The sequence below is a fragment of the Chionomys nivalis genome, chromosome 20, assembly GCF_950005125.1.
Source record: "Chionomys nivalis chromosome 20, mChiNiv1.1, whole genome shotgun sequence".
NCBI classification, from domain to species: Eukaryota; Metazoa; Chordata; class Mammalia; order Rodentia; family Cricetidae; genus Chionomys; species Chionomys nivalis.
This window is the reverse complement of record NC_080105.1, coordinates 8,461,672-8,489,546: the sequence shown is the minus strand read 5'-3', so window position 1 is coordinate 8,489,546 and position 27,875 is coordinate 8,461,672. Positions and strand designations below refer to the sequence as shown.

Below are 27,875 nucleotides of genomic sequence, written 5' to 3'. Positions count from 1 at the left end.
GAGAAGGATCTGAACCAACACACAGTTCCCGTCAGTGTTTGGCCTTTGCAGGTCAGACAGGTAGGTCAGTTTCAGAGCTGCAATTGGCAGGGGTTTGCAGGTGAGCTGTGCAAGGCAGGCCAGTTTCCTGTTTCTGGAGTCTGAGCCAGACACGTGCATTCCATTCCGTTGTGAGTGTCTGCACTCGTTAGCATGCATGCATCCTCGTCGCTAGGAGACAGGGATTCCATTCAAACTGAACCACGGATCTGCCCTGGCAGGACGCTCCTGTGGCGCGGTTGCGATAACTTGTTTGCGTTTCTAAGTTTCAGTGTGGGGTTTGGAGGGAAGTGGGTGGCAAAGGCAGGGGGATAGGGAGGGTAGGGAGGGCCTTGGCGGCCCTGGGTCTGAACCATTCAGGAAGACACTGATCATGATGCGCAGACACAAAAACCTTCAGGGCAGGCACTGGTATGCCCGCATGAGGGCCTTCTGCCTGGGCTCTGGGTGCCTTGAGGACAAAATCCAGCCATGTCCTAAATCCTTCATCCCGTATATACCTGAGGAACAGCTCCAAAGGGCGGCCGCCACGGGTGACTTGTCTACAGTGGAGCGCTTTATCATGCCCAGTATATACCCCGTGGATAATCAAGGCAGGAGGAGAAGGTGAGAGAGCCTGTGCTGGGAGATGGGCAGGAGGGGTGGGGCCAGGCAGGCCAGTCAGGGAGAAGCTCCACCTTCCAGGGTGCCTTCCTAAGGGAGGGAAGAAGAAAGGCTTTGCTTCTGCTTTCACTGAGTCATTTTCTACCTGCCTTAGCTCCTTAAGCATCTGGAGTCCACACACCTTGGAAGGGTCTTGCTTTTGGCCTTTCTCTATGGGAAGCCAAACAGTGGGATCTTGAAACCTTTTACATTGCCTCTTTTAGAGCATTTTAAAAGTGATTTAGCTAGTAAGACCATATACATTTAATTTAATTTATTAAGTATATAAAGACTTTTTAGAGTTCTGTATATGAGTGTTGTGCTTGTGTGCAATTTTTTTTTGCACCACGTGTGTCAGAGAGGGGCATTGGATCCGCTGGAGTTATGAACGGATGTGGACTGCCAAGTGGGTGGTAAGAATCAAACCCAAATCCTCTGTAAGAAAAGTTAGTGTTCCTACCATCAAGCCATCTCTAACCCTTACTATACATGTATTTAGTACTAAATTATATATTGCAAAAAATTGTATCATGAGATAGATTTTACCATACGACATCAACATTAAGGCTAAAAAAAGATTCTGTAGATAACTGTTAAGCCCATTTGAGTGATAACATCTGTTACTTCCCTTAATCTTCCATTAAGTTGGTGTCTGGCAGATCTGTCCACTGGTGAGAGTGGGGTGCTGAAGTCTGCCCTATCAATGTTTATGGTTTGATGTGTGATGTAAACGTCAGTAATATTCTTTTACAAATGTGGGTGCACTTGTATTTGGGTATAAATGTTCAGAATTGAGACTTCATCTTGATAGATTTTCTTCCTGTGATGAATGTGAAATGTCCTTCTCCATCTTTTTTGACTAATTTTACTTTGAAGTTTGTTTTGTTAGATATCAGGATAGCTACACCAACTTGCTTCATACGTCAATTTGGGTAAAATATCTTTTCCCCAGGGACTTGAAGAAAGTTCCTGTTTGCTAAAAAGGGGGACTATATCTATCAGGAGAACTTGGGGCCCTCTCTTTAACATATGACTGGTGCTTATTGTCAAGGTCAGTGTTTTCTCAACCCCAGCTCATGTTGTGTCCATGGGGGCCATGCAAAGTTGGGGGACATGCCACCAAAGTCTATTAAAACAGAAGCAAACTTTATTCTCAGAAAGAATTTTAAATTTTACCAGAATAGAATTCTGGGGGGGGGATTGAAAAAAATAAATCTTCATGGGGTAAAAAGCTTATCATCTTCATTAAAAGAAAGCATTTTTAACAAATGGTGCTGGCATAACCTGATCTCAACCTGGAGAAGAATGAAAATAAATCCATATCTATCACCATGCACAAAACTCAAGTCCAAATTGATTAAAGACCTCAATATAAATCTAACCACACTGAACCTGATAGAAGAGAAAGGGGGAAGTAGTCTGCAACACATGGGCACAGGAGACCACTTCCTACGTATAACCCCGGTAGCACAGACAATGAGAGCAACAATAAATAAATGGGACCTTCTGAAATTGAGAAGCTTCTTAAAGCAAAGGACACAGTCATTAAGACAAAAAGGCATTCTAATGAATGGGAGAAGATCTTCACCAACCCTGCATCAGACAAAGGCATGATCTCCAAATATATAAAGAACTCAAGAAACTAGACATTAAAATTCTAAGTAACCCAATTAAAGAATGGGGTACAGAGAATTCTCAATAGAAGTTCAAATGGCCAAAAGATACTTAAAGTCATGTTCAACTTCTTTAGTGATAAGGGAAATGCAAATCAAAACAACTTTGAGATAGCATCTTACATCTGTCAGAATAGCTAAAATCAAAAACACCAATATTATCCTATGCTGGAGAGATTGTGGAGTAAGGGGAACACTCATCCATTTTTGGTGGGAATGTAAACTTGTGCAACCACTTTGGAAATCACTGTGGCAGTTTCTCAGGAAACTGGGAATCAACCTACCTCAGGATCCAGCGATACCACTCTTGGGAATATACCCAAGAAATGCCCTATCATATTACAAAAGCATTTGTTCAACTATGTTCATAGCAGCATTATTTGTAATAGCCAGAACCTTTAAACAACCTAGATACCCCTCAATGGAAAAATGGATAAAGAAAGTGTGGAATATATACACATTAGAGTACTACTCAGTGGTAAAAAACAATGTCATCTTGAACTTTGCATGAAAATGGATGGAAATAGAAAACACTATCCTGAGTGAGATAACCCAGACCCAAAATATGAATATGGTATGTACTCACTCATTAGTGGACTCTAGCCATAAACAAAGGACATTGAGGCTATAGTTCACAAGTGTAGAGAAGCCAAATAACAAGGTGAACCCAAAGGAAAATAATTATATAAATACTCCTGGAAATTGGAAGGAGACAAGAATGCTAGGCAAAAGTTGGGAGCATGGGGGTAGTAATAGATGTGGGAGTGAGGTTGGGGGAAGGGGAGGGGGGAGAGAGAAGGCAGAAAAGAAGGATTGGGGAGAGCTTGTGGGAGTGAGAGGGCTGAGATGGAGGAAGGGCAGATACAGGAGCAGGGAAGAAAATATCTACATTAAGGGAGCCATTTTAAGGTTGCCATAGATTTGGCTCTAGAGGGGATCCCAGATGTCCACAGGGATGTCCCCAGCTAGGACTTTGAGCAGCAGAGGAGAGGGTGTCTGAACTGGCCTTGCCCCACTATCACAAATTTCAAATATCACCATAGAATCTTCATCCAGTGATGGATGGAGATCGAGATAGAGCACTGGTGTGAGCTCCCAAGGTCCAGTTGAAGAGCAGAAGAAGGAAGAAGAAAATGACCAAAGAAGTCAGGACCATGTGGGGTTGGTCCACCCATTGAGACAGTGTGCCTGATCTAATGGGAGCTCACCAAATTCAGCTGGACTGGGACTGAACGAGCATGTGATCAAACTGGACTCTCTGAATGTGGCTGACAATGGGGGCTGACTGAGAAGCCATTGATAAAGGCACTGGGACTTGTTTCTACTGCATGTACTGGCTTTTTGGGACCCTAGTCTGGATGTACAGTTTCCTAGGCCTGAATGTAGAGAGGAGGGCCTTGGACTTCCCACAGGGCAAGGTTCCCTGCCCTCTCTTAAGACTGGAGGGTGAGGGAAGAGGATGAGTGGGGGAATGGGAGAAGGGGGGAAGTGGAAATTTTTGAATGGAAAAATAAAAAATAAATAAATGAATAAATAATTTTTTAAAAAAGCTTATCATCTAACAGAGACTATAGCCAAAGTTGAACTTGTAAGGCTGTGATCAAGGACGGTTTCTGAACTCCACCCATTTTTATTGAATTTTATTGAGCTCTACATTTTCCTCTGCTCCCCTCCCCCCCCCTTCAACCCTCTCTCAAGGCCCCCATGCTCCCAATTTACTCAGAAGATCTTGTCTTTTTCAACTTCCCAGGTAGATTATATCTATGTATGTCTCTCCTACAGTCATCATTGTTGTCTAGGTTCTCTGAGATTGTGATTGTGAGCTGCTTTTCTTTTTTTTAATGTTTAAATCCACTTATGAGATAGTACATGTGATAATTGTCTTTCTGGGTCTGGGTTTGTGTTATCTCACTGAAAATGATGTTTTATAGCTCCATCCATTTTCCTGCAAAATTCAAGATGTCGTTATTTTTTCTGCTCTGTAGTACTCCATTGTGTAAATGTACCACATTTTCCTTATCCATTCTTCAGTCGAGGGGCATTTAGGTTGTTTCCAGATTATGGCTATGACAAACAATGTTGCTGTGAACATAGCTGAGCACATGTCCTTGTGACAGGATTGAGCATCCTTTGATATATACCCAAAAGTGGTATTACTGAATCTTGAGGAAGGTCGTTTCCTAATTTTCTGAGAAATCGCTACACTGACATCCAAAGGGGCTTTACCAGCCTGCATTCCCACCAGCAATGTAGGAAATACCCCTTTTTATAGCAAGAAGCAACAATCATTAGGAATAACAAAGGAATTTTTATAATCTCAAGGTAAAACTCAGATACAAATTAGCTTTTGGGTTTTGTTTGTTTGTTTGCTTGCTTGTTTGTTTTTTACAATTTCTATTAACAGAGTTTTTGAGTTACACTAGTGTTTGTATTTAGTCCATTGTTTCCCCGGTGCTCCCTGATGGTGGTTATCAAAGTGCCAGTTTCATATAGCAGGGAAGGGTATGGGAAAATTCACAACCAAAGAGTCAGGTATACCCCATCATTTAAAGGTTAACTCAGTTCACATCAGTTGCTGGTCATGAGTGGCTGGGCGGGGCAGTTATCAAAAAGCTGACCTTCAGCCTTGCAGACAGAGATATTGGTTGTAAAGCAAAGTAACCCCACTGTTAATCTGTAAGCTGCTCAGAAAGCTGCTGACAGTTTGCTCTCATTCTCCTAAGCTTACAACTTTGTGTTTCTTTCTTTCTACGTTCTTATTTCTGGAATCTACATTTCTATATTCTTATTCTTGGACTCTTCACTCACATGCCTCCTTTCTCCCATTTAATTCTGTGTGCAACTATAGAGTTTAAAAGATGTATTCTTTTTCTGTCAGCACACTGGCAGCTATTCAAACTCCCGCTCAGAGCTTATCTGTCTCCCTCCACGTCCTACCTAACACTGACTCCACATTTCCTCTTTGGAACCTGAACTCCCACTGAAGTAACTTTCCAGCCTATGATATCATGAGTTGTAAGTGACATCCCCAGGTCAGAGATGCTGAAATGTGAATAATGTAACACTGGCCTACAGCCCTACTTACAGTGAGGATGAATTGGGGAATTACAAAATTCAAGGCTAGCGTGGGCAATATAATTCTTAAAATGTAAGCTGATTTGAATGAAAATTTGCACGTGTGCAGTAGGTAGAACTCTGCTCTTTCTCTTCATTGAAATTCTACATTTGCTAGCAGCAGGAAGAGTAATCATCATCATTATCCATGAACCACTGAGCTGCCAGGGCTAGGAACATTTGCACATGCTTTGTGCAGACTGAAGACTCACAGTAGCACTGTGTAAGACAGCTACTGTTCCATCCTCCTCACAGGGATGAGAAAATTGAGTAATGGAGCTCATAGAAAGCCAAAGAATTAGCAATTAGAGTAGGATGTGAATCCAAGCTGAGTTGAACCTACTGACTGTTGTCTTCTTGCTCAGACAGGCCACTCTGCTCAAGCATGTAGCTCCTGATAAAGCACTTGCTTGAATGGAGTAGCCATGCACTATGTCCCTAGTCCTGCAAATGAACACTTGAGTAGAGAAAGAAAGAAGGAAATCCCAGGTGCTGCTCTTATTTGGGAAGGAAATGAATTACATACTATCTAGTTTTTACAATATAATGTACTCTGGCATAGTATTCTGTGATTTCCTAAAATATTCTTTCAATTTATAGGACTTCATTGCAGATGGCAAAGTTTTTAAAACAGAGGAGAGCAACTGTGGACCCAGTGGCTGAGCCCAACAGGTACGGTTCTTTCTACCTACAATTTCAGTGCTGTTCTGAGGGCAACAACTGCTGAAGTCAGGAATACGAAATGATAGGAAGGTTGGCTTAAGCTTGAAGCCACATGGTTAGATGGCCCAGCACATGTGAAGCATTGGCTGGATAAAGATCCGTTCAGACCACAAAGAAAGAACAGTATACTGTACCAGGACTGAGTTTGTTAATAATCTGATTTTACTAGTGGTTTTATGTTAATATAGGCAACTTCACATTAATGTTTACTATTTTGAAAACTATTGACTTGGTTTAATTTTTATTATCAATGAAATTTATAATCACTTGTAGTACTTCCACTCTCTTTTTATCTATTTTCTTTTAAAATGCTTTATTTAACATAAGTGCATTTAAGCAGTCATCTTATCTCTTTGATCACACATTGTTGCAAAGTGGCTTTTGAATAGTCAAATACATTAGATTATCTATCATAACAATTAAATGCTATAATCACGTGGGATACTTTTGTTCCAATCCTATCTGAATTGTTTTGATGTTGTGTTAGTGTACCATGTACCCAAACTCCTGGAACAGCTGATATGGTTAGGAACAATTATCCAGGGTGAGAACAAAGAACCAATACTCAAGTTCCACAGCTTTGCTGGGATCCGTCAGCGGTGGCCATTGGACATGGTTCTGTAGACCAGGTCCACACAACAGGGGTGAAGTCCAACATGGAAGCAGGGAAAACCTGGAGATTACACTTCAGGAATCTTGATCTTAGCCACAGCTGCAAAAGAGTGAGGATGGAGCAACTGCATTCCCCTCCTGTGAGTTTTGGAATGGGCTGTGACTCAATGTCACAGAGCAACATTTCTGATGGTTTGGCATCTGCTAGAAAACAGGTAAGTTACAAAATCAGTAACGCATGTATGGTGTCAAAAATATGGTGGCCTGTGGGAGTGCTGGCACTGTGATGGATGCTTAAAGGCCACGGTTGGTTCCTGTCCCACCAAGTGCATCTCTTGGGAGGGAGCATCGAACTCATAGTTAAGTGTCGAAACACAGTTTAAAGTTATTCTTAAATAAATGTCTAATATAAGTTATAATAGGAATGCAAGAATAGGGAACTCAGAGAATTTTATAAATGTTTTTATATGAATATTAAAATAATTATCACTTTCTAACTACATCACAGAGAAGTTTCACTTGGGAAAGAGTCAAAATCAGTGCTTCGAACATCTGCACAGAGTAACGCAGGTAAGACTTTTGATACTACATTCCTCTAAGTCACTGGTTCTCAAACTGTGGGTTGTGACCTTTTTGGAGGTCAAATGCCCCTTTCTTGGTCACCAAAGACCATCCTGCATATTGAAATTTACATTACAATTCAGACCGGTAGTAAAATTACAGTTCTAAAGTAGCAACAAAAGAATGTTAGTGCTGGGGTCAGTGCAGCATGAAGAACTATATTAAAAGGTGGCAGCACTGGGAAGGTCGAGAACTGTCGCTGTAAGTGGTTTACCCTAAGTAAATACATTGTAAAGAAGAGTAAAAGTTTAACTCCCCCAGAATGAAGTATGTAAATACAGTATAAATGAAGAGATCATTTCTAAGAAATTTCAGATACCAGACATATTGTCTGAAAACTTTAGGTTTACTTATGTTGGGGCACTAACATATAAGCTATCAATGCACAAGAAGGGTTCTAAGCTAGCCCATTGTACGTATCCTCTATACATTACAGCAAATTTGGCTTGTAATGAAATCTTTCCAGCCCATTCTCTTACAGTCTATATAACAAATACTTCATATTTTGTGTCTATAGATTATTGCATAGTTTACTAAAATTTGCATACATCCCAAGATAATATATAATATTCAATCATTTTCATTAATCTGTTGCCTAATATCTAACTAGATCATCTTTCTACAATGTCTATTTAGATAGCTTTCCATACCTTCTCATGGCTATCTTTATGCATCCCTCATTTAAAGGCGATTGTGTTGTCATAATATATCACAATAGATTCTCTAAAGACGGTTAAAGACAATCTTTGCATTTTCTTTTTCTCTCTTTTTGTGTTTGCCAGTACTAAGAGTCGAACATGGGGTTCTGTGAGCATTCTAATCAAGCAGTCCTCATTCTAACCATACTTCTAGCCCCTCATTTCATGTTGTTTATGAATATCATAGAACATGCTTACCCATCATTTCCATGTTCCAAAACATGATTTCCACAGAAATTCCTTACAGCAGGAGGAAAATGAACAAATGGCCCTGCTTTGTACACACAGCACCGACTGCCCTGTCCTCCTCCACTGATCCCTCCTCTGTGACACCCAGCTCCAAAGGCCCTGTCCTCCTCTACTGACCCTGCTCTGTGACACCCAGCTCCAAAGGCCCTGTCCTCACCTACTGAGTCTCTGTTGCTTCTGTTAAAAATGCAACTATGAGTTGTGCTTCAAGCAGCTGTCATCACAGTCTGATCTTGGAAACCACACCAGGGAGCAAAATCTGTAAATGAATCCAAATGGCCCTCTTCCCACAGTGATGAGATGAGCAGCGTCAGAATTGCGACACCACGGGGAGTTTCTTTTGCATGATTTCTGTATGAAAACTGTTGGATTTTATTTGTATGCATGAGGATTGAATCAAGAAGTCCCATGTGCGTGCCCAGCATGTGCTTTGTCCCTAAACCACAGTCCCAGTACATTCGTTTGAAGGGTTCAAGTACTTTATCTTGGTCATGGGATATGCTGAGAAGTTCTCACTTGGTTTTCACACACCTTAAATGAGGTGAAATAAAGAATTCTTTTGTATCCTCTATGGAGAGTCAATGGAGGTATTTAGTAATAACTTGAGTAAATGAATAGTTTTAAGCACATAAAGATACTTTTGTACCACACAGTAGTCATCCAGGAGCTTGCTGCTCTGTCCCCAGAGTTGTTGCTTTTCTTGTCTTTCACTGTACATGTAGCACAGGGAACACAGCTGTGAACTAAGATGTCTTTCCAATATTTCTGGTCATGGAAGGTGATGGAAGCTGATCCTAAACTTCCTTACACTATGCAGAACAGAGAGAGCAGAACTAGAGCTCAGGAGCCTCTTAGTATCTTTCCCAGATGTGTGTGTAGCTAGGGGTGTGTGAGAACCCTGAGCTTTGCTGTGCTCACAAATGGGAATCTTTTGCAAAGGTCTTTGTCTCTGGTCTCTTTCTGTACCATGTATCATGCCATGCTGTGAAGAAGAGTCACCATAAATCCATCTATCTTGTAGACAGACTCTCTGTCCTAAAAGAATAATTTCAGTTAACCAAGAAGGAAAATTATTGGAATATTAAAAAATAAATATCTTTTAAAACTCTTCCTAGCACCACTGGTCAATACCACCTCCACCATCACCACCACCACCATCACTACCATCTCTACCTCCACCATCTCCACATCCATCACCACCACCACCACATCCACCACCACCTCCACCACCTCCACCACCACAATAACTATGACAAAACACCTATTGCTGACACTGTCAGTTTATACCAGTAAATACCACTTTCTGCCAATCACAACTCAGTTGGGATCAGATATCACAGATGTTTATTTTTAGCTATAAATTTTGATAGAGTTTTCTTCTCTTGCATTTTATTGATTCAACAAAATATTAACAAGAGTTCTCAATGTATTGGTTACCAATAAAACAATGTCTACTATCGAATATTCTCCTTACCACAAATTTTGCCCAAGTAAAATGTATAACGAATGTAATTTTTGCCATTATGAAGGTATATTTTTCTACAGTTGTTATTAAATACATTTCCCCTTTTCTTTAGAAGTGGATGGCAGTACTGATTACATATCACCATTTAGGTAAGATTTCATATTTTAAAATAAAATAAAATAAAATAAAATGTTTGGGGAATACAGAGATAAGTTAGCTTATACTTCTGAGATCGATTTTATTTGAGAAACATCAGTCAAATTCTGTCCAGGAGTTTCTATGGTAAGTGAAGAATAGTTGCTAGCATCTACTTAGATGACATTTTTCATTGACTTCTCTACTTCCTATGATTCTCCAGGGTTTTTGTCCTTTCTCACTTGCTCTCTCATTTAACAATTCTATTCTATTCAGAATTTTACCTTTTTCTTGCTTATATTTTTCCTGTGATTTTTTTCCATTTCTGAGAGCAAAGTGTTCATTTTCTTCTGAAGACAGGTAAAAGAATCTTGAATTTCAGGATTTTAAGACCCTTAGAGTCTTAGATGTGAAGCTCAAACAAACAACAGTAACTTATATGGATACAGGAAAAGGCAGAAATGAGGTTTTTTCACTTAAACTCTTAATTATAAAGCTGCAGGTCACCTTACTTATTCACTAGAATGCAAGAGTCTAATTAGGAGATTATAGTGTGTATAGTGGAGCTATGGAATGGCATAAGTGTAGAATTAGCATTTTGTTCACATAGAGGAAGATGGGCATGAGTAACCAGTTCAAGGTGGAGCTTGAAGAGGAGCAAGAGTGGTTTATGAAGAAGTGAGCATTTTAGAAAAATGATGATAATATGACTACAGTGTATGATAATTTTGACAAAGAAAATATTAAAATGTGCATGTAAAGATATTAAAATTAGCAGTCAGGTGGTGGTGGTACATGCATTTAATCCCAGCATTCGAAAGGCAGAGATAGACAGATCTCTGTGAGTTCGAAGCCAGCCTGGTCTACAAGAGCTAGTTCCAGGACAGGCTCCAAAGTTACAGAGAAATCCTGTCTTGAAAAACAAAAACAAACAAAAAAAATAAAGAAAAAAGAAAAGAAAAATTATCTCAGAAATCTAGGTTAGAGCTAGAGTTTTGTAGGTAGAGTTCTACCAAACAAGTTCAAATCCATAGAATGCCCCAAAGATGGCTGTTGCTAACTGTATCTATAATCCCTGTACCGTGGAAGGAGGACACAGGAGACACTCTTGAGCTCTTCAGGCAGCAGTCTTTCCAATGAGTAAGCGCTGAGTTTAATGAACAACATTGTGTAGAAAACCATGTGGGACCAGTGAGTAACTCAGTGGGTGAGCACACGTGTCATTTAGACCCACTTACATGAGTTGAGTGTGGTTTAGACAGTTTTGCTATGGCACATAGTGGATGCTATGAATCTTCAACCAAGCAGAAGGATAAGCAAGGTCAATGCAGCAGTATGCTGTACTGCAGTATTCTTTGTTTTTGACAGGGTGTGTCACTAAATTCAGGGCATCGGATGTCCTCGACATGTGTGTTGAATCATGGGGGTACAGTCACAGCCACTATGTAAGAAATTTTATAACCTCTGTCTCTAAGGACCACAGCATTAGCCATTTCTTTTGAAATATATGGTCCATATATATAGGCAACAAATAGGTCTTCCTAACTATCTGTTTGACTCTTGAAATGTCCAACTGAGATGTGTCTTTGACACCGTCATCCTAGAATTATCCAGAATCTTTGGTGTTTGTGCAGTCCATGACAGATAATTTTCTTCCACATTTTAGCTGGAGCTTTCAAAGTGGATATACAAGCAGTTTTGTTCTTTTTGCATTTCAAAACTTGTGCTGAATTCTGTTAATGTTTAGCTATGAAGCAGGTTGTACTTACAGAGTCATATGTCACAGACAATGGAATACATTCTTAAGGCTGAAAAGTACTTTTCAGTATCCATCTACATGTAATGTGTTTAGCCATTATTTCCAAAGTAATAGCTCTCTGTATGAAGATGAAAGTCTATTGTTTGTTATTCTCATTGCTGTCTAACTAACTCTCCCTACTTATTCAAAACCTTAATTTATTTAAAAACTTTGTGTGTATTATTCTGTACCCAAGAATGTGGTAACTGAGGTGTACAGTAGAGGGCATCATATCTTGTCGAGTTACAGAAGTTAATGAGTTGTCCCACTTGGGCGCTGTGCTTTGATCTTAAAATGAACCGAAGTCCTCTACAAGAGCAGCAAGCTGTCTTCCCTACTGAGCCGTGGCTCTAGCATCATATTCAAACCCTTCTGTGAAGTCCACATGATCTTGATATTCACAGGGAGTTGACAACCTCAGTCATTTGCTTCTCTTATCTGGCAGACGACTTGAGATGGTACCATTCTTAATTACCACATCAAAACATAGAAAGACACCAGAATTTCTTTCTCTCATACCAGAAATTTATGAGCAGGCTCTTTAGATTTTATTCAGCATCTTTGCTGTTGTGGTGGTAGACCTCATTCCTTTGCAGATAAGGGCCTACTTCCTTTTGCACCTACAAGTGGTCTGTTTTGCACAGTAGTGAATTCTTTGAAACCTGGTATATTCTTTGGATTTAAGAGTCAAACCATGTGATGACTCTTCATCATCTGTGTTTAAAGAAGGTTTTATCTTTTATGTCAACTAGAAAAACTTGTAGAAGTGAAGGGCCATTCCTCTTCATGATGTTCAAATTAGTTTTCAGTCCCCATTTATTACTTCCAAAGTCAAGGACAATCATGTTACCTAATTAAATGGGGCTATGTATCAATATAAATTTGTTACAATTTATGAAATTCCCAATATACTGCAAATTAAATGATCCCAAAACATAAAACAACTAATACCCAAGGTGGGGATTCATAATTTTTTGATATTTGTAATATTTCAAGGCTACATCTTACAAAATCACATGTTGGGCTTACTTGGTATTCTAAGTGAGTTCAGCATTAAAAACAGTTCCATTTGCTGTTTTGTTCATTCATTTATGTTGCTATCCTAAGTCAGTTGGCAGTTGTGTAAAATAAGCACAAAGACCTAAATAAAAAATGTGTGTGTTTTTTTTTTTTTTTTTTTTTTTTTGCTGTTTCTGTGTGCGTATGTATGTTATAGTGAAGAGGTAAAGATTCAAATTTTTGTCATTTCTTCTACATGAAGAAATATGGTATGGACAGCAGTTATCAATCATAATCATCTGCTGAAGAATGAATTCAAAGTTGTTTGTGCCAGGTGTCTGCACATGACTTTAGTCCCAGAACTCAGGAGGAAAAGACTTACATGGTCAACATACTAGGTTTCAGGACGGTTGAGCTACACAGTGAGATCCTGTATCAGATAGGGATTCAAAAACAGAGGATTTAGAACACTTAACAAATGTTTTCCATATGAATAGTAAATCAGTGATAACTTTTGTCACAGCAGAAGAACATCTTTCCAAGAACCAGAACAGATAAGGAAGAAGCTTATCACGTTTAATAAAGGTAAGATTTTTTATAGTAAACTACTCTATCTGTTCCTTTCTACCCTAAATAAAATAAATAAGGATAAAAATTTTAGCACTTCTAAGGAGTCAAGGAAATCAAGTATAAATCTGGCTCCATTGTTTTAAAATTTGTTTCTTAATATTCAGGAAAGCCAGAATTAATAAAATTATTTTAAGCACTTTCAACTATGAAAATACACTGTCAAATATGTGGCATATTTGATTTTGACACTGATATATGTGTTGTGTTTATGTAAGTGAGACTATGGAGACCTACATAACCATACTGTAGCAAATTGAAATGCTAGAAAAATTGATATTTCTTTCAATTTTTATAACAAATGCTTTGTCCTTTCTAATGCCTATGATTACAAATTTGGGTGTTTCTAGAACGTAATTATGTCACAAACAAAACTTAATAACCAATTCCTTTCATTAATTTCTTACCTAATGAGGTAATGCAAAACATCTGGGTTTTTTAATTACTTGGCACTTTCTCACTTGAGACAGTTTCCACTAGCTCCATAAAGGTTATCTTTATTGATATGTCCTTAACTTTACAGAAACTTCCCATTTCAGGAGGTCCCACTTATCTATTGTTTCTCTTAGTGTCTATGCTAATGGTATTATATTTAGGAAGTGGTCTCTTGGGCCTGTGCTTTGAAGGCTACTTCCCTCTTTCTCTTCTCTCAGGTTCAGTGTGGTCAGATTTATACTGGTGTCTTTAAAAACATTTGGACTTGAGTTTTATGCTTGGGGATAGATATGAATCTATTTGCATTCTTCTGCATGATGGCATCCAGTTATGCCAGCACCATTTATTGAAGCTGTCTTCTCTTCCCTACTGCATGATTTTAGCTTCTTTGTCGAAAATCATGTGTTCATAGATGTGTGAATTAATATCCAGATCTTTGATTTTATTCCATTGGTCTACTTGTCTGTATTTATGCCAATACCAAGCTGTTTTCCTTACTGTAGCTCTATAGTAGAGCTTGATGTCAGGGATGATGATGCCTCCAGAAGTTTCTTTATTGTACAGAATTGTTTTGACTATCTGTCTTTTTTTCCCTATGAAATTCAATATTGTTCTATCAAGGTCTGCGAAGAATTGTGTTGGGATTTTGATGGGGATTGCATGGAATCTGTAGATTGTTTTTGGTAGAATTGCCATTTTTACTATGCTGATACTTCCTATCCAAGAGCATGGGAGGTCTTTCCATTTTCTGATAGCCTCCTCATCTTCTTTCTTCAAAGACTTAAACTTCTTGTCAAACAGGTCTTTCATTTCTTTGGCTAATGTTTACCCCAGGATATTTTATGTCATTTGTGTCTATTATGAATAGTGATGTGTCTCTGATTTCTTTCTCAGCTTCTTTATCATTTGTATATAGGAGGGCTATTGATTTTTTGAGTTGATCTTGTATTTTGCCACATTACTGAAGGTATTGATCAGCTGTAGGAGGTCCCTGGTAGAGTTTTTGGCGTCACTTATATATACTATCATATCATCTGCAAGTAGCAAAAGTTTAAGGCAGCCTACTGAATGGGAAAACATCTTCACCAATCCCACATCAGAAAGAGGAATGATATACAAAATATATGAGGAACTCAAGAAACTAGATATCAAAATTCCAAATAATCCAACTAAAAATGGAGTACAGATCTAAACAGAGAATTCACAACAGAAGAATCTCAAATGGCCAAAAGATATTTAAAGAAATGTTCAGTATCCTCAGCCATCAGGAAAATGCAAATGAAAAGGACTCTGAGATAACTTCTTACACCAGTAAGAATGACTAAGCTCAAAAACACCAATAAAAGCTTATGTTGGAGAGGATGCAGAGTAAGGGGAACACTCCTCCATTGGTATTGGGAATGCAAACTTGTGTCACTACTTTGGAAATCAGTTTGGCAGTTTCTCAGAAAACTAGGAATCAATCTACCTCAAGACCCAGCAATACCACTCTTGGGCATATATATACTCAAAGGATGATGAATCATACTATAAGGACATTTGTTCAGCTATGTGCATGGTGGCATTATTTGTAATAGTCAGAATTTAGAAATAATTCAGATTGCCCCTCGAATGAATAATGGATAAAAAAATGTGGTACATCTACTCAATGGAATACTACTTAGCAGTAAAAAAAAAAAAAGAAATCTTGAAATTTGCATGCAAATGGTTGGAACTAGAAAAAAACATCCAGAGTGAGGTAACCCAGACCCAGAAAGATGAGCATGGTATGTACTCACTCATAAGTGAGCAAAAGCTCTAAAGCAAAGGATAATGAGCCTATAGCCCACTACCCCAGAGAAAATAAATAACAAGGTGAACCTTAAGAAAAACATATATAGTTACCCCTGGGAAGGGAAATAGACAAGATCTCCTGAGAAAATTGGGAGCATGGGGCTGGAGGGAGATGAAAGAGTAGAATGGGAGGAGGAGGGGAGAAGGAAAGGGGAGGAGAACTTGTGGGAAAAGGATGATATATATGGGGGAAGGACAGAGACAGAGAGCAAGAAAAGAGATATCTTGATCGAGGGAGCCATTATGGGGCTAAAAAGAAACCGAGAACCAGAGAAATTCCCAGGAATTCACAAGGATGACCCCAGCTAAGACCCTAAGCAATAGTTGAGAGGGTGCCTGAAATGACCCTGCCCTGTAGTCAGATTGATGACTATTTCAAAAGACATCATACAAACTTTATTCAGCAACTGATGCAAGGAGAGTCAGAGATCCATATTGGAATACTGGTCTGAGCTCCCAAAGTCTAGTTGAAGAGTGGGAGGAGTGAGGATATGAGCTGATGTGGGATTTCCCTCTGTGTTCTGTCTGTATATTCTATTACCATTGGCTAATAAAGAAACTTCATTGGTCTATGGAAGGCAGAATAAAGCCAGGAAGGAAATCTGAATAGAGATGTAGAGAGAGAATTGGCAGAGTCAAGAAGATGCAACTTAGCTACCAAAGAAGAGAGACACCATGTTGGTGCCAAAGAAGAGAGATGCTGGAATCTTACCAGTAGGTGGTGACATATAGATTAATAGAAAAAGGGTTAATTTGGAGTGCGCATCCTCTGCCTGAACAGTCCAGAGTCAGCGAACTCCAAGAGAAGATCCTATCAGGCAACCTCGTGGGACCAGGTCCATGCCAGCGAACTGTGTAAGACCAGGCCCAAGCCAGTAACCTCTGCTAGAACAGGCCTGAGCCCTTGACCTCCTCTGGAGCAGGTCTGAGTGAGTGACCTCCATGGGCGCAGGCTTGAGTCAATGATTTCTGCCAGAGCAGGCCCAAGCCAGGGATTTCCATGGGAGCTGGCTTGAGACAACCACCTCCAAGCAACCATGCCTGAGCCAGCAACCTCCATGGCGATGGCCTAAGTGGGCAAACTCCCTGGGTGCAGGCCCAAATGACCTCTGGGATTGCAGAGCAACTTCTGGGAGTGCCAAGCAGCCTCTGGGAAGGTCAAGTGACCTCTGTGGTGACTGGAACTGTGAACCTGACTCCACCATGAGGAACAACTATTGGAGTCTTGGATACACTGGCACCCGGAAGAGTGATCACCAGGGACACAGCCTCAACTACACCAATTAGAGGGAAAAAATGGGTAGACAAGATAAGAACACACACAACACCATAAAGAATAATACAACACCAACAAAAACTAGTGACTTTAAAACAGCAAGTTTTGAACACCCAATACAGATGAAGCAGAAGAAAGTGACCAAAAAATAATTTTAGGAGAATGTTTGAGGCTTTTTAAAAGGATATGAAAGGTGGAGCAAAAGACAAACAAAATTTGGAAGAAATCAACAAATCCCTTAAAGAAAACCAAGAAAAAGCAATCCGACAGGTGAAAGAAACAATTAAAGACTTAAAAACTGAAATAGATACAATAAAGAAAGCACAAACTGGGGGAATTATAAAAATGGAAATTATGAGAAAACGATCAGGAACCACAAATGCAAGCATTAACAGCAGAACACAAGAGATAGAATGGAGAATCTCAAGCGCTGAAAATATGAGAGAGAAAATATTCGTCGGTCAAATAAAATGTTAAATCTAACAAAAGTTTAATACAAAATGTCAAGGAAATATGGAACACCATGAAAAGACCAAATCTAAAAATAATAGGGATAGAAGAATGTAAAGTCCAACTAAAAAGCACAGAAAGTAATTCAACAAAATCATAGAAGAAAACTTTCCCAACCTAAAGAAAGACATGCTTAAGAAGATGCAAAAAGCTTACAGAATACCAAGAAGACTGAACAATAAAAAGTCCACTTTCCACATAATAATCAAAACACTACATATACAGAATAAAGAAAGAATATTAAGGGCTGCCAAGAAAAAAGGTCAAGTAACATATAAAGGCAGACTGATCAGAATTGTGCCTGATGTCAATGGAAACAAGGAAAGTCTGAAGGTCCTGGTCAAGCGCTATGCAGACATTAACAGACCATGGATGCTAGCCCAGAGCACTATACTCAGGAAAACTTTACATCATTATATATGAACCAAACAAGATATTCCATGACAGAACCAGATTTAACCAATACCTAGCCACAAACCTACCTCTACACAAAGTATGAGAAGGAAAACACCAACCCAAGCAAGTAGCTACATCCATAAAAACACAGGCAATAGGAGATCTCACAACATCAAAGTCCAAAGAAGGAAAGAACAGACACAATAATATCACCAACAACCTAAACTAAATAACAGGAACTAGCAATCACTGGTCATTAATAACCCTTAATATAAATGGACTCCACTCACCTATAAAAAGACACCGGCTAACAGATTAGATATAAAAACAGAATCCATCCCCTTCTGCAACATTCAAGAAACACAGGTCAACCTCAAAGACAAACATTGCCTCAGAGTAAAGTGTTGGGAAAAATTTCTCCAATTAAATGAACCCAAGAAACAAACTATTCTAATATCTAACAAAATGGACTTCAAACTAAAATCAATCAAAAGAGACAAAGAAGAACATTTCATATTAGTCACAGAAAAAATCTATCAAGAGGAAACCTCAATACTGAACATCTATGTCCTATATACAGGGGCCCCCTATTATTGCTTAAATGACACACCAAACCCCACACAATAATAGTGGAATACTTGAACAACCCACTGTCACCACTGGACAGGTCTGCAAGACACAAACTTAGCAAAGAAATAAGGGAACTAGCAGATGCTATAATTCAAATGGGCTTAACAGACATCTATAGAACATTCCATTCAAACATAAAAGAATATACCTTCTTCTCAGAACCTCATGGAACTGTCTCAAAAATTGAACACATGCTAGGTAACAAAGCAAACCTCCGCAGATACAAAAAAATTTGAAATAACCCCATGAATCTTAAAAGATCACCATGATTTAAAATTATAATTCAATGGCAACACTAATTTCAGAAAGCCCAGAAACACATGGAAATTAAACAATACTCACCTGAATCACCAATGGCTCAAGGAAGAAATAAAGGAAGAAATTAAAGACTTCCTAAAATTCAACTAAAATGACCATACAACATACACAAATTTATGGGACACAATGAAAGCATTGTTAAAAGGAAAGTTCATAACACTAAATGCCTACATAAAAACATTATTTTGAGTGAGGTAACCCAGATACAGAAAGACAATTACCGTATGTATTCCCTCATATGTAGTTTTTAAACATAAAACAAAGAAAACGAACCATAGAAACCAAAATCCCAGAGAACTTAGAAAACAATGCGGACACTAAGAGAGACTTACATAGATCTAATCTATATGGGAAGTAGAAAAAGACAAGATCTCCTGAGTAAATTGGGAGCATGGGGACCTTGGGGGGGAGGTCTGAAGGGGGGGAGAGGAGAGGCACAGAGGGGACCAGAGAAAATTGTAAAGCTCAATAAAAATAAAAAAAAAAGAACCTGAGACCTGAGAGAACCAACATGGCCGCTGCGGCTTCTGGAACTGAGTGGGTGGCAGAGCATCAGAGGCTGGGGCTGGAGCTGCACCTAGCCTCAGCCAGGGGTCCCTTTAGAGCAGCCCTGGCAGCTATGCCAAGGGTCCTGAGCCGCCAGGGGAGCAAGGAGCCCAGCGAGAGGGAAGAAGTAGACAGACCTTCCTGTGAGTGCAAGCCAACAGGCAACCCAACTGAACACTCAGATTGGGAAAATGAACGGAGGAAGCAAGACGAAGGGCAGAGGGAAGGCTCCTGCATGGCCGAGGATGATGCTGTGGACATAGAGCATGAGAGCAGCAACTGCTTTGAGGAGTATGGCTGGTGTGGGCAGAAGTGGATACAGGCCACCACACTCCTGGAAGATGGCTTCCGAGGCTCCCGCTTTGTCATGTGCAGTGGCAAAGAGAACCCAGACAGTGATGCTGACCTGGATGTGGATGGAGATGACACTCTGGAGTAAGGGAAACCACAATTCACAGAGGCTGATGTCATCCCTTGCACAGGAAAAGAGCATGGTGAAGCCAAGGAGAGAGAGGCACTCCGGTGTGCAGTCCTAAATGGTGATCCCCCCGGCACCCCCATCAAGCTTGAGTTCACTAAATGGGACAGTGACGAGATGCATCCACCAGCAATGGTGAAAGCAGAAAGCAGGAGGCCGTGCAGAAGACCTGCAAGGACAGTGGCACTGAGAAAATCATCGGTGATTCAGCTGTAGCTATTTCTGAGGCCCTAAAGGCTCAGGTCAGGGAGCTTGAAAAGCCGCTATCATGGGGGGGGGGAATACAAATGTCTCACCTGCATGGATTTGTACTTCATGCCCCTAATGTCGATCCAGTTTTGGCATGTGCACTGTGAACGCTGGCTGTGGACTCTGGGTACCAAGAAGCTCTGCCCTCAGAGCAATACCATCACAGCGCCTGGAAACCTGCAGCAGAATCTACTTGTAAGCTAGCCATCCCAGCAGGCCTTGCCTGGAGCAATCCCACCTGCCCCAGCCTCTGTGACAATGAACCCCTTTCCCTTTGTACATAATTGCACACAGGTTCCCGGTGTAAATACATGCATATACACACCCAAACACACATATAGGACTCTGGAGCCAAAGTGGAGCAGCCCTTCCTGCTTGTTCCTTCTGAACTTGGGGACAATGCCTCTTTTGTCTCTGTTTCCAGTGTGGGGCAGAAAGGTAGGGATAGGGAGTAGCTGGACAAGGCTCCTGAGATCTGTCCGTCCCCTAGACTGACTGACAGACATGCAAACAGCAGACAGAAGCAAATGTAATATAGACTGCGTATGCTTACAATGTTGTATATATATATGGGACACTTTGCCCTCCACGGCAAAAGAAAGAAAAAAAGAACCTGAAAAATTCCACACTAACCAGTTAACAACACCTGAAAACTCTGGAACAAAAAAGAAACAACTCACTCATGAGGACTAGACAGCAGGAAATAATCAAATTGAGAGCTGAAATCAATAAAATAAAATGAAAGAAAACACTACAAAGAATAAATGAGACAAAGAGTTGGTTCTTTGAGAAGAATCAACAAAATAGACAAACTAAGCAAAAGGCAAACAGAGAATATACAAATTAACAAAATCATAAATGAAAAAAGGAACATAACAACAGACATGGAGGAAAGCCAGGGAATTGTCAGGTCATACTTTGAAAACGTGTACTCCACAAAATTGGAAAACTTAAAGGATATAGACCATTTTCTGTATAAATATCACTTACCAAAACTAAATCAAGACCAGGTAAGCAAATTAAATAGACCTATAACCACTAAAGAAATAGAAACAGTCATCAAAAGTCTTCTAACCAAAATAAGCCCATGACTAGATGGTTTCTGCACAAATTCTACACAATTCTAGAATTTTCAAAAAACTAATACTAATAGTCTTCGAATTGTTCCACGCAACAGAAACAGAAGTAACATTGCCAAATTGTTTTTAGAAGACTACAATTACCCTGGTACCCAAACCACGCAAAAACATTACTAATAAAGAGAGATACAGATCAATCTCACTTATGAACACTGATACAAAAATGCTCAATAAAATACCGGCAAACTGAATCCAAGAACACATAAGAAAAATCATTCCTTATGACCAAGTAGGATTCATCCCAAAGATTAATTCACCACATAAACAAACTGAAAAATAAAACATGATCATCTCATTAGATGCTGAAAAGACCTTTGACAAAATACAGCATTCATTCTTGGAGAGAGCAGGGATACAAGGAACAAACCTTAAATCTTTGAAGAAATTGAAGAGGACACCAGAAAGTGGAAAGATCTTCCATACTTTTGGGTAGGTAGAATTAACATAGTAAAAATGGCAACCTTACCAAAAGCAATCTACATACCATGTAGAAGAATGAAAATAGACTCACATCTATCACCATGCACAAAACTTAACTCCAAATGGATCAAAGACCTCAACTTAAAGTCAGCCACACGGAACCTTATAGAAGAGAAAGTGGGAAGTACCCTTGAGCACATTGGCACAAGGAACCACTTCCTAAATATAACTCCAGTAGCACAGACACTGAGAGAAACAATTATTAATTGGACCTCCTGAAACTGAAAAGCTTCTGTAAAGCAAAGGACATGGTCAGCAAGACCAAACGACAGCCTACAGAATGGGAAAAGATCTTCACCAACCCCACATCAGACAGAGGTCTGATTTCCAAAATATACAAAGAACTCAAGAAATTGGTCATCAAAAACCAAATAATCCAATGAAAAAAATGGGGACATAAACACAGAACTCTCAACAGATGAATCTACAATGGCTGAAAGACACTTGAGGAAATGTTTAACATCATTAGTCATCAGAGAAATGCAAATCAAAACAACTCTGAGATTTCATCTTACACCTGTAAGAGTGAACAAGATCAAAAACACTGGTGACAGCTTATGCTGGAGAGGATGTGGGGGAAAGGGAAAACTCCTGCATTGTTGGTGGGAGTGCAAACTTGTACAGCCCCTTTTGATATCAGTATGGTGATTTCTCAAAAAAATTAGGAAACAACCTTCCTCAAGACCCCACAATACCACTTTTGGGTATATACCCAAAGAATGCTCAATCACCTCACAGGGACATGTGCTCAAGTATGTTCATAGCAACATTATTCATCATAGCCAGAACCTGGAAACAACTTAAATGCCCCTCGATCAAAGAGTAGATAAATAAGATGTGGTACATGTATACAATGGAATACTACTCAGCAGTAAAAAAACTAAGAGATCTTGAAATTTGCATGCAAATGTTTGGAAGTAGAAAAATCCATCCTGAGTGAGGTAACCCAGACTCAGAAAGACAAACATAATATGTGTTCCCTCATAAGTGTCTTTTAGACATCAAGCAAATAAAAACCCAATCCCAGAATCTAGACAACAAAGAGGACCCTAAGAGAGACACATGGGTCTAATCTACATGGAAAGTAGAAAAGGTCAAGATCTCCTGAGTAAATTGAGAGCATGGGGATCACAGGATAGGGTAAAAGCAGAGGGAGGAGAAAGGGAGAGGAGTGAAGAAAAATATATAGCTCAATAAAAAACAATTAAAAATGGGTAAACCTAAGATATAAGAGTTAGTTAAGAAGTCAGAACAATCTTCCGGCTCTGCCAGGTCACACGTTTAAAGCAGACTGCCATTCGCCTTAGAAGTCGACTCCAGACATGCTCCCCAAAGCCAGTTCCCTGTGGCTACTTCGGCTGCTCCGGGACATCCAACTGGCCCAGTTTTACCGGCCAATCCTTGAGGACCTTAACGTCACTGGGCCAGAATATTTTGACTTTGTGAGGCCTGAGGACCTGGACAACATTGGCATGGGCAGGCCTGCCCAGCGCAGGCTTGCTGAAGCCCTGAAGAGGTACCGCTCCGGTGTCAAGTCTAAGAACTGGGTCTACAAGATCCTTGGGGGGGGGGGGTTGCACCTGAACAGAAGGAGATGGCTCCACGCTCAGACAGTCTTCTGTGTCTCCACAAGCCAGAGGGGAGACTCAAGAGTCTGATTCCAGAGGGTGCCGTGTGCAGAGGGGAGCTCCACCCCCACTGCCTGTGGCCCTACTGTGCCTTTTCTTGCGTCAGTTGGCAGGAGCCATGACGTACTTGGGGTCCCGTGGGTTAGTGCACCTGGATCTCGCTACCTGCAACCTGCTCCTGGCCTCACCGCGTACCATCAAGGTGGCAGATTTTGGATTTGTGAGACCGCTGGGCGGCGCCCGAGGTCGCTACGTGATGGGCGGACCCCGTCCCATCCCCTATGCCTGGTGTGCCCCAGAGAGCCTCCCTCAGGGAGCCTTCTGCTCTGCCCCCGATGTGTGGATGTTTGGCGTGACACTGTGGGAAATGTTTTCTGGAGGCGAGGAGCCCTGGGCGGGTGTTCCACCATATCTCATCTTACACCGGCTGGAGAAGGACCGAGCCAGGCTGCCAAGGCCTCCTCTCTGCTCCAGGGCCCTCTACTCACTCGCCTTGCGTTGCTGGGCCCCTCACCCTGCAGACCGGCCTAGCTTTTCCAACCTGGAAGGGCTGCTTCAAGAGGCTTGGTTTTCTGAAGGACGTTGCGTTAGGGAAGTTACAGAACCAGGTGCTTTGCGGATGGAGCCGGGTGACCCCATCACTATCATCGAGGGCAGCCCGGACACCACAACCTGGAAGGGTCAGAAGGGCCGCACGTTCAAAGTGGGCAACTTCCCGGTGTCAGCGGTGATACTGCCAGACGTGGGGGGTTCGCCAGTTACCCATCCAGCCCTCAGGGCCTTCCTTGCCCGGGGAGAGAAATGCCGAGGAAGCATGGACGGGGACAGAGAGAAGACAAAGTTCCAGGATGTAGCATCAGCACGGGGCCAGAGAAGGAAGGTGCCCCTGCAGAGGATGAAAGGAATATCCAAGAGTCTGGAGTCAGTGCTGTCCCTGGGTCCCCGACCCACAGGAGGTGGTTCAAGCCCTCTGGAACTTCGACATACTAGAGCTATGCCCCAGGGGCTCCCAGACCTGCCTCCGCGCCCACCGGACCTGCCTCCACGCCCACCTTTTATCTCCAGCTCTTCTCAGCCCATCCAGCCTCACAAATCACGACCTCCCCGGCCCAAATCACACAATCATCGCACCGGAGTACCTGGAGCCAGCAAAGCCACTGTCCCTTCTGGAGGCCCGTCGTCAGACCCCGAGTGGCAGAGAAAGATTATAGAGGTGGAGCTAAGTGTACATGGAGTCACCCACCAGCAGTGTCAAGTGGCACTGAGAACCTCTGGGGGAGATGTGGCGTCTGCTATCCCGAACCTCAAGGTAGACCAGCTCTTCCACCTCAGTAACAGATCCAGAGCAGACTGTCGGCGCATCCTGGAGCATCATCAGTGGGACCTGTCAGCAGCCAGCCGCTACATCCTGGCCCGGTCCTGAACTCTACATCCTTGGGGATGGCTACCAGCATGGAGAACCTGGCCCACGTAGAGCCTGACCTTATGGGACCGAACAGAAACCACGAGGTCTTGACAGAGGCCGACTTTCACACCCAGGGAGAGCTTCCTTGCCGTGGAGGAGGTACAGGACGTGTGCAGGGCGCCGGGTCAGGCACGGATGAGAGTTTCCTCCGTGCCCTGCTCCTTGGCCTCTGGGGGCTCTGACTGGACAAGAAGGATCTAGTTCACTCTGCCTACACTCCCACTTGAAGAGGACTTGAAAGAACAGAGCTGCCAAGGAATCATCTGCTCACGACAGACGACGATCGAGTAGCTGTACTGGACCACGGACCAACTGTTAGACCTGTCACTAGCTACCTCACTAGACTCCGTGGGACACCCGTCTTAGACACTGACTTGGTTTGGTTTTTCTCTGGAATCACCATGGGTGATGAAAACTCAGTTTTTGGACTCAAGTATTTTTTTTTCTTTAATACAAATGCTATAGATAAAAAAAAAAAGTCAGAATAAAAAAGGCCAAACACGGTTGGAATTAATATAGTTTCTGTGTGATTATTCCAGTTTTGGTGAGCAGTAAACCAAAAAGGAGGCACTGTTTACAGTGAGAAAAGCGGTCAGGACCATGTTGAGGACACCAACTGAAACAGCTACCTGAGCTAATGGGAGCTCATCAACTCTGGCATGACAGGGAGGGAAACAGCATAGGTCCAAACTAAGCCCTGTGAATGTGGGTGACAGTTGTATGGTTGGGTCAGACTGTTGGGCCACTGGAATTAACCAGAATTTACCCTACAGCTTGTACTGGAGTTTTATAACCCATTTTTAAAATTTTATTTATTTATTTTTATTTTACACTTCCTGCTGATTTCCAGCAACTGTAAATTGTCATGTGTGAGAAATGCGTGCCTTGATGCCATCCTGCCGACTGCTCTCTAAGTGACCCATCAATGAGAATTTGCCTCTCTGCTAAAATTGCAAGTTAACATGGATGTAGGATAATCTTTTTCTTTAAAAAAAAAATCAGATCATGATGATAAAGAACAATATGGGTGTATAACTAACCCTGAGAAGTGAACACAGGAACACAGGCTCTCTTTATCTCATGCCACTGAATTTGATCTACAATGAAATTTACTCTCAGCAAAAAAACAAGCAAGCAAACAAAAAATCAAAAGACATTTTTTTGGGAGGATAGCTTCTTCAGCCTAGATATAGTAGGGAGGGCCTTGATCCTACCTCACAGCAATGTACTAGACTTTGCTGACTCCAGGTGGGAAGGCTTACTTATGATGCAGGAGTTCATGCAGGAATAGGAATAAGGGGGAGATGGAGGGAGCAGGAGGAGGGGAGGGAGTGGGAAGTGGGACTTGTATGTAAATTGAGAAAAGGTAGTTTTTTTATAAAAAGATGGAAAGGAAAGGTTATTTTTAATTATCTCCAATTGTTGAATGACAATGCCATGTCTTAGTAAGTGTGATAGACTTTATGAGGAAGACTATTCAGCCCCTATATGTTCTTATTTTCTTTGTTTCCTTTTGGTTTTGGACTTTTGAAGTTCTGGGCATTGAACCTAGGGGTTTGTGCACATTCTGGCATGCATCCTTCCTATGAACTCTGCCCTTAGAAGGTTTTCCCTTTAGCATTTGTTAAGGACATCGGGGTCTGATAAAACATGGCTGACACACTACAAAGCACAATCTTTAGAAAATTTTGTGCATGAAGAGGAGAGTTGGACAAATGGCATCATTCTGTATTCCAAAGTATTAGCTGCATCTCTACAGAGTCTAGAAAGACTCTGTGACAGTGGAAGGAACACTGCAGAGTTTGTTCTTTGAGCAACTGTCATCACAGAGGTTTTTGTACCTAACTTGCCATGGGCAACCACACTAGGTAGTGAATCCAAATGACCCTCTTCCCTTAAGAGTTGGTATTATGGTGATATATGTAAGGTTCTTGTATCATGTTATTGTGAATTTTATTATTCTTTGCACTGATAGTGATGAGGACTGGCTGAGAGCTCCCACATGAGTTACTTAAGCTTTACCACTGAGCCACAATCCCACTTGGTAGTGGTCCAAATCCCCTTCCTGAGTCGTGGGGGATGCTAAGAAGATCCAGTAAGCATCGCTTAGAACAAAGACAAAATTCAAATCAGCCACAAAATGTATCTCTGTAACTTGTCGGTTTGGAATACTGATTCAGGTTAAGATGCCACCTTCTTTGTCTGATAGTATTCAGGTTATAGGTATTTGTACAACAATTTATTAAAACTAGTAACTTCTCTTGGCCTTTGAAATATAAAGGGAATGGACATGGAGAGTGCTTCATATATTTGTTGTATATAAATCAATATTCACATGAAGACTATCTAGAATTGGTGTCAAAGTATATGGGGTAAAAAACACTTTAGCCTTGGCATTTAATAGTCATATTTTCTACAGTTGTTTATAGCACATTTTGTCTTTCTCTTTAGTACTGAAGGGAAGAACTAAACGGAAAATTTCAATCAGGTAAGAGTGTATGGGTTTGAAAATACACTGTGTGTCTGGAGAATATAAACTTTGGAAACTGGCACTGTGCTTTCCTCTGTGTAAGTCAATATCGTCATCCTTATTTCTTCTTTAATCACAAGCTGAGTAATTACCTGTAGAGCACACAATTTTGAAATTACTGATTACACCCAGTTATAGTATGAAAGACTGTAATGAATCCATGGCTACAGAGATGGTTCAGTAGGTAAAGTGCTCGCCATGCATGAGTGATAATGGGAGTTTGGATGCCCAGAATTCACATGAGGCCTGATGGTCTTGTGTGCATCTGTCATCTTGGGAGCTTCCAGTGAGATGGGAAAGACACAGAGAATCCCCAGAAGTTTACTGAATAGTTAGTTGAGCATTTGTTTTCAAAACAAGAGACCCAGCCACACTTGCACCCTGGAATGCATGTATGTACTTGAAATCACACATGCATGCAAGTGCACTGCATACATCATACACATTTATTTAAAATATTAGCTTTCAGGTCATTAATTCAGGTCAGTAATATGTCTGGGTCAAGTTATCTGCTGGCGAGGGTGTGAATTACAAGGCCGGGTTTAAGACCCTCCCAGGCTTTGCTGA

At 41.0% G+C, this 27,875-nt stretch overlaps 2 pseudogenes; both read left to right on the top strand.

Annotated features, from left to right (window-relative positions):
- LOC130862743 (non-receptor tyrosine-protein kinase TNK1-like) overlaps positions 1-24,736 on the top strand; it is a 255,660-nt pseudogene extending 230,924 nt beyond the window's left edge.
- Positions 416-23,343, top strand: LOC130863097 (E3 ubiquitin-protein ligase RNF220-like; annotated as a pseudogene).
- Positions 24,737-27,875: the final 3,139 nt, after the last annotated feature.